General features: G+C 45.4%; 1 protein-coding gene across 1 annotated transcript in view; it reads left to right on the plus strand.

The window, feature by feature from the left end:
* The window catches only part of LOC139225844 (ankyrin repeat and fibronectin type-III domain-containing protein 1-like), a 1527386-nt gene that overhangs the window by 868746 nt on the left and 640908 nt on the right, over positions 1 to 17732 (plus strand). The gene's annotated exons all lie outside the window — the stretch shown is intronic.

The raw sequence follows: 17732 nt of genomic DNA on the forward strand, positions 1-17732 counted from the left end.
AGAAAGCCTAGAGTATTATAGAAAGTACAGAAGTGAAATTAAAAAGGAAATTGGGAAAGCAAAGAGAGGGCATGGAAAGAAAATGGCGGGTAAAATCAAGGAAAATTCAAAGATGTTTGATTACATAGGATTACATAAGATATTCAGCACAGAAACAGGCCATTCGGCCCAACCAGTCCATGCCGACATTTATGCTCCACTCGATCCGCCTCTCGTCTTTTCTCATCTAAATCTATCTGCATAACCCTCTTTTCCCTTTTCCCTCATATGCTTGCCTAGTCTCCCTTTAAATGCATCTATACTATTCGCTTCAACCACCCCCTGTGGTAGCGAGTTCCACATTCTCACCACTCTTTGGGTAAATAAATTTCTTCTGAATTCCCTATTGGATTTCTTGGTAATGGCTTCTAGTTATGCAGTTATGCTCTTCCCCACAAGTGGAAACATTCTTTCTGCATCCACTCTATCAAAACATTTCATAATTTTAAAGACCTCTATTAGGTCACCCCTCAGCCTTCGTTTTTTAAGAGAAAAGTGACCCAGCCTGTTCATCCTTTCCTGATATGTATACCCTCGCATATCTGGTATCATCTTTGTAAATCTTCTCTGCACCCTCCCCAGTGTCTCTATATCCTTTTTATAATATGGCAGCCAGAACTGTACTCAGTACTCCAAGTGTGGACTAACCAAGGTTCAATATAGGTTTAGTATAACATCCCTACATTTCAATGCTATACCTCTAGAAATAAACCCTCATGCTTGGTTTGCTTTTTTATGGCCTTGCTAACCTGTGTCGCAACTTTTAGCGATTTGTGTATTTGTACTCCAAGATCCTTTTGTTCCTGTATCCCACCTAGACTCTCATCCTCCAAGTAATAAGTGACCTCCCTATTCTTCCTACCAAAATATAATACCTCACATTTATCTGTATTGTACTTCATTTGCCAATCATACGCCCATTCTGCAAGTTTATTAATGTCCTCCTGTAATTTGTCACAGTCCTCCTCAGTATTGACTATCACCCCCACCCCCCTAATTTGATGCCATCCGCAAATTTCAATTCCAAAGTCTAAATTGTTAATATAAATTGTGAACAACAGTGGTCCCAGCACTAATCCTTGTAGAGCACCACTATCCACCTTCTGCCACTGTGAATAGCTATTCTTTACTCCCATCTCTGCTTTCTGTCTTGAAGCCAGCTAGCTATCCATTCTGCTACTTGACCCCTGACTCCGCATTCTTTGACCTTGTTCATCAGTCTATTATCAAAGCCTTATCAAAGGCCTTTTGAAAATCTAGATAAATGACATCTACCGCATTACCATTGTCTACTCTCTCTGTTACCTCTTCAAAAAATTCAATGAAGTTGGTCAAGCAATACTTTCCCTTTTGAAATCCATGCTGACTATTGATTATTCTATTTTTGGTTTCCAGATGTTCTTCTATTTTCTCCTTTAGTAAGGATTCCATTATTTTTCCTACCACCGATGTTAAGCTGACTGGTTTATAATTCCCTGGACATGTTCTATCCCCCTTCTTAAATATAGGTTTCCATTACCTGTCTGCCAGTCCCCTGGTACTGCACCATTTTTGAATGAATTATTAAATAAGTGTAGTAAGGCTTCTCCTATCTCTCCTCTAGCTTCTTTTAAAATGCGTGGATGAAATCCATCTGAACAGGGGTTTTATCCTCTGAGTTTGAGTAGTTTATTTAATATATCCCCTCTTTTTATTTTTAATGTACTTTCTCATCGTCCAATGTCATGTCCACCTGTTCTATCTATAAAGAGCAAGAGATTAACTAAAGAAAGAGTAGGGCCTATTTGAGACAGAAAAGGTAACCTGTATGTTGAGGCAGAAGATGTGTGTGTATAGTGCTTTGTGTCTTTCTTCACAAAAGAGAGGGAGGCTGCAGACATTGTTGTTAAGGAGGAGGAGCATGACATATTAAATGAGATAAACAGTGAGAGAGGAAATATTAAGGGATTTAGCATCTTTGAAAGTAGATAAATCACCAGGCTCAGATGAAATGTATCACAGGCTGTTAAGAGAAGCATGGGAGGAAATAGTGGAGGCTCTGACCATCGTGCCGGAAGACTGGAGGACTACTAATACTGTACCATTGTTTAAAAAGAGAGAAAGGGATAGACTGTGTACAAGATCACAAGAACACAGGAAATAGGAGCAGGAGTAGGCCATTTGACCCCTCGAGCCTGCTCTGCCATTTAATAAGAACATGGCTGATTTGTTCATGGACTCAGCTCCACTTCCCTGGCCGCTCCCCATAATCCTTTATTCCCTGATTGCTCAAAAATCTGTCTATCTCTGCCTTAAATATATTCAATGATCCAGCCTCCACAGCTCTCTGGGGCAGAGAATTCCACAGTCCTCTGAGAGAAGAAATTTCTCCTCTTCTCAGTTTTAAATGGGCAGCCCCTTATTCTGAGACTATGCCTCCTAGTTTTAGTTTCCCCTGTGAGTGGAAATATACCCACTGCATCCAAATTATCGAGCCCTCTCATTATCTTATATGTTTCGATAAGATCACCTCTCATTCTTCTGAACTCCAATGAGTATAGTCCCAACCTACTCATCCTATCTTCATAAGTTAACTCCCTCATTTCCAGAATCAACCTAGTGAACCTTCTCTGAACAGCCTCCAATGCAAGTATATCCTTCCTTAAGCATGGAGAGCAAAACCACACGCAGTGCTCCAGGTGTGGCCTCACCAATACCCTGTACAGTTGTAACAGGGCTTCTCTGCTTTTATACTGTATTCCCCTTGAAATAAAGGCCAACATTCCATTTGCCATCCTGATTACTTGCTGTACCTGCATACTAACTTTTTGTGTTTCATGCACAAGGATCCCCAGGCCCCTCTGTACTGAAGCACTTTGCAATTACAGGCCAGTCAATCTAATTTCAATGGTGGGAAAATTATTGGAACAAATTCTGAATGACCAGATTAATTATCATTTAGAAAGGCATGGATTAATCAAGGACAATCAGCGTGGATTTGTTAAGGGAAGATCGTGTCTGACTAACAGGATTGAATTTTTTGAGAAGGTAATAAACAGGGTTGATGTGGGTAGTGCATTTGATTTAGTCCACATGGATTTTCTCAAAGCTTTTGACAAGGTCCCACATGCAGACAGGTCAAAAAGGTAAATTCCCATGGGATCCGAGGGGAAGTGGCAAGTTGGATCCAAAATTGGCTCAGTGGGAGGAAGCAAAGGGTCGCCGGATGTTTTTGTGATTGGAATGCTTTTTCCAGTGGGTTCTGCAGGATTCAGTACTAGGTCCCTTACTTTTTGTGGCATATATCAATGACTTAGACTTTAATGTAGGGGGCATGATTAAGTTTGCAGATGATACAAAAATTGGCCGTGTGGTTGATAGTGAGGAAGAAAGCTTTAGACTGCAGGAAGATATCAATGAACTGGGCAGAAAAATGGCAAATGGAATTCAATCCGGAGAATTGTGAGTTAATGCATTTGGGAAGGGCTAACATGGCAAGGAAATGCACAATAAATGGTAGGACACTGAGAAGTGTAGATGAACAGAGGGTCCTTAGACTGTATGTCCACAGATCCTTGTAGGAAGCAGGACAGATAGATAAGGTGGTTAAGAAGGTATATGAGATACTTTCCTTTATTAGCTGAGACTTAGAATATAAGAGCAGGGAGGTTATGCTTGAACTATATAATAGACTAGTTAGGCCACACCTAGAGTACCGCATACAATTCTGGTCACCACATTACAGGAAAGATGTGATTGCATTAGAGAGGGTACAGAGGAGATTTATGAGGATGTTGCCAGGGCTGGAGAATTTTAGTTATGAGGAAAAATTGGATCGGCTGTGGTTGTTTTCTTTGGAACAGAGGAGGCTGATGGGAGACTTAATTCAGGTGTATAAAATCATGAGAGGCCTAGATCGCTTGGAAGGGTCTATTTTCCTCAGCAGAGGGGTCAATAACCAGGGGGCATAGATTTAAAGTAATTGGTCGAAGGATTAGAGGGGAGTTGAGGAGAATGTTTTTCACCCAGAGGGTGGAGGGGGGTCTGCAACTCACTGCATGAAAGAGTGGCAGAGGCAGAAACCCTCATCACATTTAAAAAGTACTTCAATGTGCACTTGCCGTAACCTACAGGGCTACGGACCAAGAGCTGGATAGTAGGATTAGGTTGGATAGCTCTTTTTTCAGCTAGCACAGGCACAATGGGACAAATAGCCTCCTTCTGTGCCATAAATTTCTATGATTCTATAGCATGTACTGCAACAGAATCTCCTTGTCTTTGGTAAGCAGAAGAATCGATTGGACCATAGCTCATACTATTAACAAATAGACACATTTGTTTACCACTACACAGGTTAATGAACAGTACTCAGTCTAAATGAAATATTTACCAATTACAAACATTCACTAATCTCAAATGTCATTCTGCGCTGACCCTCAACATTAAACTAACTCTTAAAACATGGTCATTTACTTCTTACATGGCTATCTGCCACCACAGAGTCCTCTGTCTGGCTTTGGCCAGCTGTCTCCTCACGACTACCCACGATATATCTCCAAATCCCTTTAAAGATATCCTAGAACAAAGGGCATTAAAAGCTGTACTTCTCATAAGAAGATTAGTTGATCAGCCATTCACAACATTTACCAACCAGACATGTGTAAACAGCCCCATAAAATGCTTGCATTGAATTGATTGGCTTGGCCCATTGATCAGCTGCAGACATGTTGAAGGACAGAACCCCATCCAAGGGCAATGGCAACAATCTACAGGTGGACAGCAAGAACTTCCTGAACTGTGCCTTGCCTCTGCCTTGGCCTAGGGTGTGTATATTAGCCACTCTGCGATGTGTATTTTTTGTAGCCTGCAAAAGCAGCTAGCAGTAACCAGTTTAACCCAATGTGTGCTACGATCCGCAAGAAAGAATCCAACAAATAATCCATATGGCACAGAAATACTTAACTTTAATCACCTACAAGAAGAGCATCCCTGTTATGATACTATGTTAGGAGACGTGGTTGTAAAATAACCATGGTTGGGAACTAAATATTGCAGGATACTTAGAGGCCAAATTTGGTCGCTGCCCATTTTTCGGCAGCCCCCGGGCGGCACCTACCTTTTTGCCACCCGCTGCTGCCGGGTCCCATCGGGAGCCACTTTCAGCTCTGTTGTGTGGGCGGCAGCATCAGCAGTTGCCGGCGGGAGCAGGAGTTAGCGGCTGGTGTCATCAATGTGCGGCAGTTGGAGGCCTCTCCGCTTGGGGATTTTCGTAGGGGCTCCAAAGCGCATGCGCGAGACTTCACGACTTTTTTTTGTAGTTTTTGTCTTCCGACGTGTCGCCATCTCGTGGCCATTTGAGGCTGATTGCTGTACTGCGCATGCACATAAAGGCACACCACTTTATTTCACCTGTGAGTTTGTGAGCGGAGAGGAGAGAGTTGGGCGTTGGAGAGGACATAGTTGGAAGTTGGAGAGGAGAGAGTTGGAGGTTGGAGAGAGTTTGAGGTTGGAGAGGAGAGAGTTGGAGGTTGGAGAGGAGAGAGTTGGAGGTTGGAGAGGAGAGAGTTGGAAGTTGGAGAGGAGAGAGTTGGAGGTTGGAGAGGACAGAGTTGGAGGTTGGAGAGGACAGAGTTGGAGGTTGGAGAGGAGAGAGTTGGAGGTTGGAGAGGACAGAGTTGGAGGTTGGAGAGGAGAGAGTTGGAGGTTGGAGAGGAGAGAGTTGGAGGTTGGAGAGGAGAGAGTTGGAGATTGGAGAGGACAGAGTTGGAGGTTGGAGGTTGGAGAGAGTTGGAGGTTGGAGAGGACAGAGTTGGAGGTTGGAGGTTGGAGAGGAGAGAGTTGGAGGTTGGAGAGGACAGAGTTGGAGGTTGGAGTGGAGAGAGTTGGAGGTTGGAGAGGAGAGAGTTGGAGGTTGGAGAGGAGAGAGTTGGAGGTTGGAGAGGAGAGAGTTGGAGGTTGGAGAGGAGAGCGTTGGAGGTTGGAGAGGAGAGAGTTGGAGGTTGAAGAGGAGAGAGTTGGAGATTGGAGAGGACAGAGTTGGAGGTTGGAGAGGAGAGAGTTGGAGGTTGGAGAGGACAGAGTTGGAGGTTGGAGGTTGGAGAGGAGAGAGTTGGAGGTTGGAGAGGACAGAGTTGGAGGTTGGAGGTTGGAGAGGAGACAGTTGGAGGTTGGAGAGGACAGAGTTGGAAGTTGGAGAGGACAGAGTTGGAAGTTGGAGAGGACAGAGTTGGAAGTAGTAGAGAGGCTAGTCTGAGTTGCAGAGGGGGAAGTCGGAGAAATTGAGACACACAAACTGTTGAGCAGCCATTCGTTTCATCATTGACGATGAGTGGCCAGAAATCAGCAATGAAGACTGGCAAAACCAGGTCCAGAGCTCCATGGTTTAATGAGCAGGAATTGGAGGAGCTCGTGACGGAGGTGGAGCGCAGGTACAAAGACCTCACCCAGGATATTCCTGGCAAGCCTCCACCATCCCAATACCGACGCATTGGGAGGGAGATCGATGAGATTGTGAGCGCCATGGGCAATATTGAGAGGGATGGGGACTAATGTCAGAAACGTTGGAATGAGTTGCTGGTGTCAGCTAGAGTGAGTACAAATTTATTCGCCCCCCTCCTCTCCAAGGCCAAAAGCATTGTGCGCCAGATGTGTGTGTGTGTGTGGGGGGGGGTGGGGAGCAGGGGGGCATCAGCAAAGGGGCTAAAGGCTGCACCGTTTCTTTGTGCAGAAGAAAAAAGCACATCCAAGGCAGCAAGCCTGAGAGTGACGGGAGGGGGAGCAGCAGAGGTGGTCGAACTGACCAGGCTGGAGGAGCGTGCATTGGCATTAGTAGGTGTCCACCGCCGTGCAAGCACAAATGTTGATGCAGATCCAATGCCACAGTTGGATTGTATAAAGTTATACTAATCTCTGGTGTGAGCGACGCACATGGCATGAAAGGACATGCAATGTTAAGGCACTCGCGGTTTACCGCACACTTTGTTGGCCATTATTGTTATGCCCATGTAGAGATGGAACTCCTTGGTGGCAGAATGTGAGATGGCACAGCTGACATCTCAGCTTGACCAGCACCACCCCCCCTTCCCCCACCCCCCCACAGACTGAAATGTGGTCCTCCACTTGCAGATGGTGACTCGGACAGCATGGATCAAGGCACACCACCGATCTCTGGCCTTCAGAGAAGCCGTTAGACCCCAACGTTTTCCACGCCGATGTCGACCCCAGCCCAAGACAGTGGATTCCTCTTCCACCCTGCCTCCCCCTCCCCAGATCACCCATTTTCACAGCTCCCACCTCCATCACCCTGAGCCACAAAGAGGAGAGAGCGGAGGGAGAAGGGCCCGTCTTTGAGCCCCTTGAGCTCCAGGAGCAGGAACAGGATGACAGCAGCCTCCTGCCATGCGAGCAGAACCGGCGTCAGCCTCTGAGTTCCTGGGGTTTGGAACGGACTCCACACTGGCAAGCTCAACCAAGTGCAGAGGCCGTGGCGCGAAGGCAAGCATGGCGCCAGAACCCACCAGGAGCGAGCACCCATCTGAAGATTCACCATGGCACTCTGCAATTCAGGAGATGGTCCAGCTATCACGGACAAGCGTGCAGATAGGTTGCGATATGCTCCAGACCATGACTGGGATAGCTGCCAGCATGACCACCTTCACCCAGCAGCATGATGACAAGATGAACCAGCTCATCACCGTGTTGGAGCACACAACCGAGACCGTTGAGGTGATGAGGCAAGAGATGGCTTCTGGATGCGCAGTTCAAGCCCCCGAGCCCACACCACCAAGATAGCCAAGTCTGGAGGAGCAGGAGATCCCGACGCCTTCAGCCGTGCCCGCTGATTCCTCACCAAGATGCACATGTCTGCAACATCCTGCTGACCTCCTGCACAACCTCATCAACCAGAGAAAGAGAGAGGCAGGGGAGCGGCACGCCATGGTGTAGGCGGGGCGAGGAAGAGGAGCTTGGGCATTGCTTCAAGAGGGGGGCGGAGAGAGGTGGTGGTGCCGGGTAGAGGGATGGGTGTTGGTGGTGTAAATGTTTGTAAATATAATAATGTTATGTAACCTTTGTTATTGTGCACTTGTAAATACACTCACATTGTTGACCCTCTTTTAGTGAGTTTCTGATTTCTCATCCCTAAAATAATAATAATTTTTATTTATATAGCGCCTTTAATGGTCATGTGTGGTGCCTTGTCCCTCAGGTCATCTGCTTCATCAGGAATATCTTTCCATCCACATATGACTGCACTGTATAATGGGTACGGTCATCAGGCCATCGCAACATGCTTTATGTGCTATGAGGGTTATTCGATGTGTCAGATTAATTACATCTCTCAGAATAGACTTATGTCCATCACCACAACAAGGCACACTGGGTACAGGTCTTTTGTGATAAATCAGAACAGATTTTATGAAGTAGTTTCCTTGCAGTACAAAGAAAGACACATTAACAAGGCGATATTGACAGTCTAGTCGTTGAAACCTCAACGGGAGGCCACTGAATCACCATGACGCTTATCTCTTGCTGTGTTCTGTTGACCATAGTCATTCCTCAGTTTGGTCTGTAATCATGATGCTCCTAAAGTCGAATAGCTGTAACTTCAGGGGCTAGAACCTCCACTTTTTTTGCCTGCTTAAAGCCCACTTAATGCCCATTTTACCGCTGAAATTATGTATAACACCCAGATATCGCCTATTTTGGCACAAAATGGAAACTGGCGGGTTGTTTTGAAAACTTAGCGCCGAGCGTTACTTTCCCCATGTGCTTAACGCCGAAAAAAATATTAACGTCCGCCCACTTTTTTGGGGCGGAATTAACAGGATGGGCGACTTCAAAGCCCGTAATATCGGCCAGCATTACTTTCCGCACGGAATTAACACCGAGATTCAATATTAACGCCCGGCGACTGGTTTTTGTCGTAAATATTTACGCAAACTAGCGGCCATGGAGATTGCCCATCGTCAATTTCACCACCTCACACACATATCGCCCACAATATCGCTCGCTCAAAAAAACACCCACAAAAAGGGAACTAACCGGAACATATCACAGCGTTTTGGACGTCATGTTGTAGATCACATGTCGCGTCCTTTAAAAGGCTGCTGGGTTTCAACCTCGGTGGAGTTCGGATGTACTCTGCAGGTCGTTGGAGTTGATGTGAACATCTGTAGAAAGATCTTGACCACACTGTGACCGAATGGAACTGAAGAGGTGTGTTCGTCGGGACATTCCTTGTTTGTGTGCAATCAGTAGAAAACAGAGAACTACTGTAATGGAGCCTGTGCTTTCTCACCCTCACTTGGTGACCAAGTACATGCAGCAGAATCGACATCGCTGAAAGAACGCTGCACTGCATTATGTACCCAATGAATAAAGTGACAGACAGATGAGGAGGACCAGACGTTACAACCCCCGCAAGTACAAGGAGAATTATTCTTACCTCGACTTGCCCGACACCACCTGCCTTCAGAGACTGCGCTTCCACAAAGAGTTTATCACTGAGGTATGCCAGCTGATAAGGGCAGATCTCCAGCCTGCCAGCACCATCAGTACTGCACTGTCTGTCGAGGTCAAAGTCACCGCGGCACTGTCGTTCTATGCCTCGGGTTCTTATCAGGCCACAGCTGCCGACATTTGCAGACTTTCTCAGCATGCCACACATCGCTGCCTTAGACAGATCACTGAAGCCCTGTATGCATGCAGGAGGGACTTGATCAGCTTCACTATGACCAGGGAGGCACAGAGTGAGAGGGCTCTAGTTTTCTCCAGAATTTCAAACTTTCCCAAGGTGCAGGAAGCAATAGACTGTACGCACATAGCACGATGCGGGCACCTTTTCACGATGCTGAGGTTTTCAGGAACTGCAAGGGATTCCACTCCCTGAATGTCCAGCTGGTTGTTGACCACCAGCAAATTATACTGGCTGTGAATGCTCAATTTCTGGGCAGCATCCATGATGCGTACATTCTGGTGAGAGCACTGTATCTGACTTGTTTAACAATGAGCCACAAGGTCAATACTGGATGCTTGGGGACAAAGGATATGGCCTCACCACCTGGCTGATGACCCCCCTGCGTGATGCCCACACCGAGGCTGAGAGGCGATACAACGAGAGCCACAGAGCAACTCGCAATATCGTTGAGAAAACTATTGGAGTGCTGAAGCAGCGCTTCAGATGCCTGGACCACTTAGGAGGCGAGCTCCAATACCACCCTGAGCAGGTAGCTCAATTCGTGGTGGTCTGCTCCATGCTGCACAACTTGGCTATCAGGAGGGGACAAGAATTGCCTGATGAGTCTGAGTCCACCTCACCAGAGAGAGGAAGAGGAGGACAAGGAGGTGGATGCTGACATCGGGCCACACAATCAGGCTGATGCTGAAGTCATGCCCCCGCCCCCCTGTAGACCGCATGAAAGGGCCCATGGTGGCACGATAGCTGCAAGAGCCTTATGTCAGGAGCTCATCAATGATCGCTTTGCCTGAAAGAACGTTGGTGTTATTTACAAGGCTGACACACTGCTGGGTGTGCAGGTCATACATCAATGGTGGGCATCACCTTGGTGACAGTTAAAGTTTAAGTTGATTGAAGTTAAGTGTGATTATACGCATTGATGTTAAGGAATCACCAGTGTGTAATGGTGCTGCTATCTGAGCCAAAGTGCTGCAAGATTTTGTTAAATAAAAAACATTTAAACTGAACATTTGTCTGAAATCATTAGTATTTCTGTACAAACCCATCCTCCCCTCTCCCCCCCCCCCCGCTTCTCCTCCCCAACTCTACCCCTTCCCCTTTCCCTCCTGACTCCAAACTGCCTGGCCGAGGAGGTCCTTAGGCAATGCTTCATTGGGGGGGGGGGGTTTGACGGCTGAAGCGTTGCTTGGACGGATACGGGAGAGGACGGTCCCGAGGTGGAAGCGTACTCCGAGTCATAAGCAAGATAGGAGCGGCACCAGGGGTGGGGGTGGGGAGCTGTTCGGCCCAGGATAGGAATGGCACCGGGGCTCTATAATTGCTTATGTCTTGTGTATGTTTCACTTTCCAGCCTCAGCTCTTCAGTGTGTCCCTTGTTACCCTGAAAACCTCAGTTTTTTGGCACAAACCTTAAGCTCCACCCACAGAGCTTTAGGACAATCCGTGCCATGTAAAAATGAAAGTTTATTCCGGTGAAACTTGCAACTTTTTTTAAGGCGCAGTCGGCCACGAAAAAATCAGACGTACCTCTACAACTGCACCAAAAATCGGCAATGTGAAAAATTGGCCCCATAATGTTGCCAAAAAGAGCAGTAAGCCTGAGGATTGGGAGGATTTTAGAATTGAGCAAAGGAGGACCATGAAATTGATAAAGAAAGGGAAAATAGAATATGAGAGTAAACTAGCGAGAGACATAAAAACAGATGGTAATAGCTTCTATAGGTATGTAAAAAGGAAAAGATTAGCAAAAGTAAATGTGGATCACTTACAGGCCGAGCCAAGAGAAATTATAATGGGGCATAAGGAAATGGTAGAACAATTAACCAAATACTTCGGCCCCTTAACTTTTAGAACACATAGGCAAATTGGAAAAGGAGGAGGGGTAGCCCTGATAATAATGATGGGTTAAAGGCAATAGAGAAAAAGGATCTTAGCTCCGAAAATCAAGTAAAAGAAGTAGATTCAGTTTGGGTGGAGCTAAGAAACTGCAAGGGGCAGAAAACATTGGTGGGAGTTGCTTATAGGCCCCCAAACAAAAGTTGTAATGTAGGCAGAATATATATCAGGAAATTAGAGGCGCATGTAACAAGGGTAATACTGTAATCAGGGCCGAAATTGTCCCTTTCCTTAAGGCCTGTTACCGCTGGAAATTAGCAGCCACGCTGCGGAGTGCAATGGGCACTGATTTTTTTGCGTAATAGCCGCCATTTTAAAATTCCGCTCCTGCAACATCCTGGCAGTGACCCACTCCTCCCTCTGCCATGTCGGGCCGACAATTATGCCCCCGGTTTCGGCCATACCGCCAACTCCCCTTAAGTGAAGGGGAGAGCCGCTGTGATTACGTCATCACCGCTACGCTGGTGACTGACAGTTGGGGAGACTCTGCCCGTCCCCAACTTCTGTCCGTCTAGGGTGCTCACCGCCGCACTTCCACCCCCATTATGACCGACTTCCGGTCCGCTAAAGAAAAAAAGCCAAAGAGCGGAATTTCTTTCTAGAGGCCACTGCATCCACCGCGCCAATAAAAACACGAGAAAAAGGGTAGGTGCACCCCGTTTCCAGCGGTGGGCAATTTCAGCCCCTTTGAGTCTGTCTTCATGGAAGAAGACACAAAAAACCTCCTGGAAATAGTACGAATCAAGGGTCTGGCGAGAATGAGGAACTGAAAGAAATTAGTGTTAGTAAAAAAATAGTACTGGAGAAATTAATGGAACTGAAAGCCAATAAATCCCCTGGACCTGATGATCTACATCTTCGGGTTTGAACGAGGTGGCTATAGAGATAGTGGATGCATTGGTTGTCCTCTTCCAAAAGTTCATAGATTTTAGAACGTTTCCTGTGGATTGGAAGATAGCTAATGTAACCCCGCTATTTAAGAAAGGAGGGAGAGAGAAAACAGGAAACTACAGACCAGTTAGCCTGACATCAGTAGTAGGGAAAATGCTAGAATCTATTATTAAGGATGTTGTAACAGGGCACTTAAAAAATAACAATAGTATGGGGCAGAGACAACACGGATTTATGAAAGAGAAATCATGTTTGACAAATCTTAGAGTTTTTTGAGGTTGTAACAAGTAGAATAGATAACAGTGGATGTTGTGTAGTTGGATTTTCAGAAGGCATTCGATAAGGTGCCACACAAGAGGTTATGAAACAAAATTAGGGCTCATGGTAATATACTAGCATGGATTGAGGATTGGTTAATGGACAGAAAACAGAGAGTAGGAATAAACGGGTCATTTTTGGGTTGGCAGGCTGTAACTAGTGGGGTACCACAAGGATCGGTGCTTGGGCCCCAGCTATTCACAATCTATATCAATTAATTGGATGAGGGGACCAAATGTAATATAATCCGAGTTTGTTGATGATACAAAGCTAGGTGGGAATGTAAGTTGTGAGGAGGATGTAAAGTGGCTTCAAGGGGATATAGACAGGCTAAGTGAGTGGGCAAGAACATGGTAAATGGAATATAATGTGAAGAAATGTGAAGTTAACCACTTTGGTAGGAAAAGTAGGAAAGCAGAGTATTTTTTAAATGGTGAGAGATTGGGAAATGTTGGTGTTCAGAGGGACTTGGGTGTCCTTGTATATGAATCACTGAAAGTTAACATGCAGGTACAGCAAGCAATTAAGAAAGCAAATGGTACGTTGGCCTTTATTACAAGAGGATTTGAGTATAAGAGTAAAGACATCTTATTGCAATTATATTGGGCCCTAGTGAGACTGCACCTGGAGTATTTTGTACAGTTTTGGTCTCCTTACCTAAGGAAGGAAAGACTTGCCATAGAGGGAGTGCAACAAAGGTTCACCAGACTGATTCCTGGGATGAGGGGATTGTCCTATGAGGAGAGATTGAGCAGATTAGGCCTATATTCTCAAGAGTTTAGAAGAATGAGAGGTGATCTCATTGAAACAGACAACATTCTTTCGGGCTAGACAGGGTAGATGCAGGGAGGTTGTTTCCTCTGGTTGGGTAGTCTAGAACCAGAGGTCACATTCTCAGAATAAGGGGTCGGCCATTTAGGACTGAGATGAGGAGAAATTTCTTCACTCAGGGAGTGGTGAATCTTTGGAATTTCTACCCCAGAGGGCAGTGGAGGCTCATTCTTTCAGTATATTCAAGACAGAGATCGGTAGATTTTTGAATATTAAGGGATCAAGGGATATGGGGACAGTGCAGGAAGTATAGTGAGGAGGATAGTGATGGACTTCAAGAAAACATAGACAGGCTGGCAAAATGGGCGGACATGTAGCAGATGAAATTTAATGCAGAAAAGTGCGAAACGATACATTTTAGTAGGAAGAACAAGGAGTTGAGGTAGAAGACCAGCTATGAACTTATGAGTGATCACAGTATGGTTGAATTTGTAATACAGATTGAGGGTGAGGAAGTAGTGTCTCAAACGAGCGTACTATGCTTAAACAAAGGGGACTACAGTGGGATGAGGGCAGAGTTGGCTAAAGTAGACTGGAAACACAGACTAAACGGTGGCACAATTGAGGAACAGTGGAGGACTTTTAAGGAGCTCTTTCATAGTGCTCAACAAAAATATATTCCAGTGAAAAAGAAGGACGGTAAGAGAAGGGATAACCAGCCGTGGATAACCAAGGAAATAAAGGAGAGTATCAAATTAAAAACCAATGCGTATAAGGTGGCCAAGGTTAGTGGGAAACTAGAAGATTGGGAAAATTTTAAACAACAGCAAAGAATGACTAAGAAAGCAATAAAGAAAGGGAAGATAGATTACGAGGGTAAACGTGCGCAAAACATAAAAACAGTTAGTAAAAGCTTTTACAGATATATAAAACGGAAAAGAGTGACTAAAGTAAATGTTGGTCCCTTAGAAGATGAGAAGGGGGATTTAATAATGGATTTAAGAAATGTGGAAATGGCTGAGACCTTAAATAGTTATTTTGCTTCGGTCTTCACAGTGGAAGACACAAAAACCATGCCAAAAATTGCTGGTCACAGGAATGTGGGAAGGGAGGACCTTGAGACAATCACCATCACTAGGGGGATAGTGCTGGACAGGCTAATGGGACTCAAGATAGACAAGTCCCCTGGTCCTGATGAAATGCATCCCAGGGTATTAAAAGAGATGGCGGAAGTTATAGCAGATGCATTCGTTATAATCTACCAAAATTCTCTGGACTCTGGGGAGGTACCAGCGGATTGGAAAGCAGCTAATGTAACTCCTCTGTTTAAAAAAGGGGGCAGACAAAAGGCAGGTAACTATAGGCCGGTTAGTTAAACATCTGAAGTGGGGAAAATGCTTGAAACTATCATTAAGGAAGAAATAGCGGGACATCTAGATAGGAATAGGACAATCAAGCAGACACAACATGGATTCATGAAGGGGAAATCATGTTTAACTAATTTACTGGAATTCTTTGAGGATATAACGAGCATGGTGGATAGAGATGTACCGATGGATGTGGTGTATTTAGATTTCCAAAAGGCATTTGATAAGGTGCCACACAAAAGGTTACTGCAGAAGATAAAGGTTCGCGGAGTCAGAGGAAATGTATTAGCATGGATCGAGAATTGGCTGGCTAACAGAAAGCAGAGAGTCGGGATAAATGGGTCCTTTTCGGGTTGGAAATCGGTGGTTAGTGGTGTGCCACAGGGATCGGTGCTGGGACCACAACTGTTTACAATATACATAGATGACCTGGAAGAGGGGACAGTGTAGTGTAACAAAATTTGCAGATGACACAAAGATTAGTGGGAAAGAGGACACAGAGAGGCTGCAAAGAGATTTAGATAGGTTAAGCGAATGGGCTAAGGTTTGGCAGATGGAATACAATGTCGGAAAGTGTGAGGTCATCCACCTTGGGAAAAAAAACAGTAAAAGGGAATATTATTTGAATGGGGAGAAATTACAACATGCTGCGGTGCAGAGGGACCTGGGGGTCCTTGTGCATGAATCCCAAAAAGTTAGTTTGCAGATGCAGCAGGTAATCAGGAAGGCGAATGGAATGTTGGCCTTCATTGCGAGAGGGATGGAGTACAAAAGCAGGGAGGTCCTGCTGCAACTGTATAGGGTATTGGTGAGGCCGCACCTGGAGTACTGCGTGCAGTTTTGGTCACCTTACTTAAGGAAGGATATACTAGCTTTGGAGGGGGTACAGAGACGATTCACTAGGCTGATTCCGGAAATGAGGGGGTTACCTTATGATGATAGATTGAGTAGACTGGGTCTTTACTCGTTGGAGTTCAGAAGGATGAGGGGTGATCTTATAGAAACATTTAAAATAATGAAAGGGATAGACAAGATAGAGGCAGAGAGATTCAGGGAGACTAGAACTAGGGGGCACAGCCTCAAAATACAGGGGAGCCAATTTAAAACCGAGTTGAGAAGGAATTTCTTCTCCCAGAGGGTTGTGAATCTGTGGAATTCTCTGCCCAAGGAAGCAGTTGAGGCTAGCTCATTGAATGTATTCAAGTCAAGGATAGATAGATTTTTAACCAATAAGGGAATTAAGGGTTACGGGGAGCGGGCGGGTAAGTGGAGCTGAGTCCATGGCCAGATCAGCCATGATCTTGTTGAATGGCGGAGCAGGCTCGAGGGGCTAGATGGCCTACTCCTGTTCCTAATTCTTATGTTCTTATGTTCTTATGTTCTTATTGAACGACGGAGCAGGCTTGAGGGGCCGAATGGCTTACTCCTGCTCCTAATTATTATGTTCTTATGTACTTATCCAATTCCCTATTGAAAGCCACGATTGAGTCTGCCTCCACCACTCTTTCTGGCAGTGCATTCCAGATCTTAACCACTCACTGCGTAAATAAGTTTTCCTCATGTCACCTGTTATTTTGTCAATCACCTTAAATCTGTGACCTCTGGTTCTCGAACCATCCGCCAATGAGAACAGTTTTTCTCGATCTACACTGTCTAGACCCCTCATGATTTTGAATACCTCGGTCAGATCTCCTCTCAACCTTCTCTGCACTCAGGAGAACAACCCCAGCTTCTCTAGCCTATCTACGTAAATGAAGTCACTCATCCCTGGAATCACTCTCATAAATCTTTGCTGCATACTCTCTAAGGCCTTCACATCCTTCCTAAAGTGCGGTGCCCAGATTGGACACAATACTCCAGTTGAGGCCAAACCAGTGTTTTTTAAAGGTTCATCATAAATTCCTTGCTTTGGTATTCAATTTATTTATGAAGCCCAGTGTGCTTTTTTAATCACTTTCTCAACCTGCTCCTCCACCTTCAACAAATTGTGCACATATACCTCCAGGTCCCTCTGTTCATGCACCCCCTTTAGGATTGTACCCTTTAGTTTATATTGCCTCTCCTTGTTCTTCCTACCAAAATGTATTGTTTCGCACTTTTCTGCATTCAATTCCATCTGCTACTTATCTGCCCATTTCGCCAGCCTGTCTATGTTTTCTTGAAGTTCATCACTATCCTCCTCACTGTTCACTATACTTCCAAGTTTTGTGTCATTTGCAAATTTTGATATTGTGCCTTGTACACCCAAGTCCAGGTCATTAATATATATCAAGAAAAGTAGTGGTCCTAGTACTGACCCCAGGGGAACACCACGGTATACATTCCTCCAGTCCAAAAAACAACTGTTCACCACTACTCTGCTTCCTGTCACTTAGCCAATTTCGTATCCATGGTGCCACTGTCCGTTTTATTCCATGAGCTTCAACTTTGCTGATAAGCCTATTATGTCATCAGCATCATAGGCAGTCTCTCGGAATCGAGGAAGACTTGCTTCCACTCTTAGAATGAATCCTTAGGTGGCTGAACAGTCCAATACGAGAGCCACAGTCCCTGTCATACAGTCGTTGAGGATAAAGGAGGGTGCGCCAGGTTTGCTGCACGTTCTTTCCGCTGCCTGCGCTTGTTTTCTGCATGCACTCGGTGATGAGACTCGAATCGCTCAGCACCCTCCCGGGTGCACTTCCTCCACTTAGGGCGGTCTTTGGCCAGGGTCTCCCAGGTATCAGTGGGGACGTTGCGCTTTATCAGGGAGGCTTTGAGGGTGTCCTTGTAAT

The sequence above is a fragment of the Pristiophorus japonicus genome, chromosome 15, assembly GCF_044704955.1.
Source record: "Pristiophorus japonicus isolate sPriJap1 chromosome 15, sPriJap1.hap1, whole genome shotgun sequence".
Lineage (NCBI taxonomy): Eukaryota > Metazoa > Chordata > Chondrichthyes > Pristiophoridae > Pristiophorus > Pristiophorus japonicus.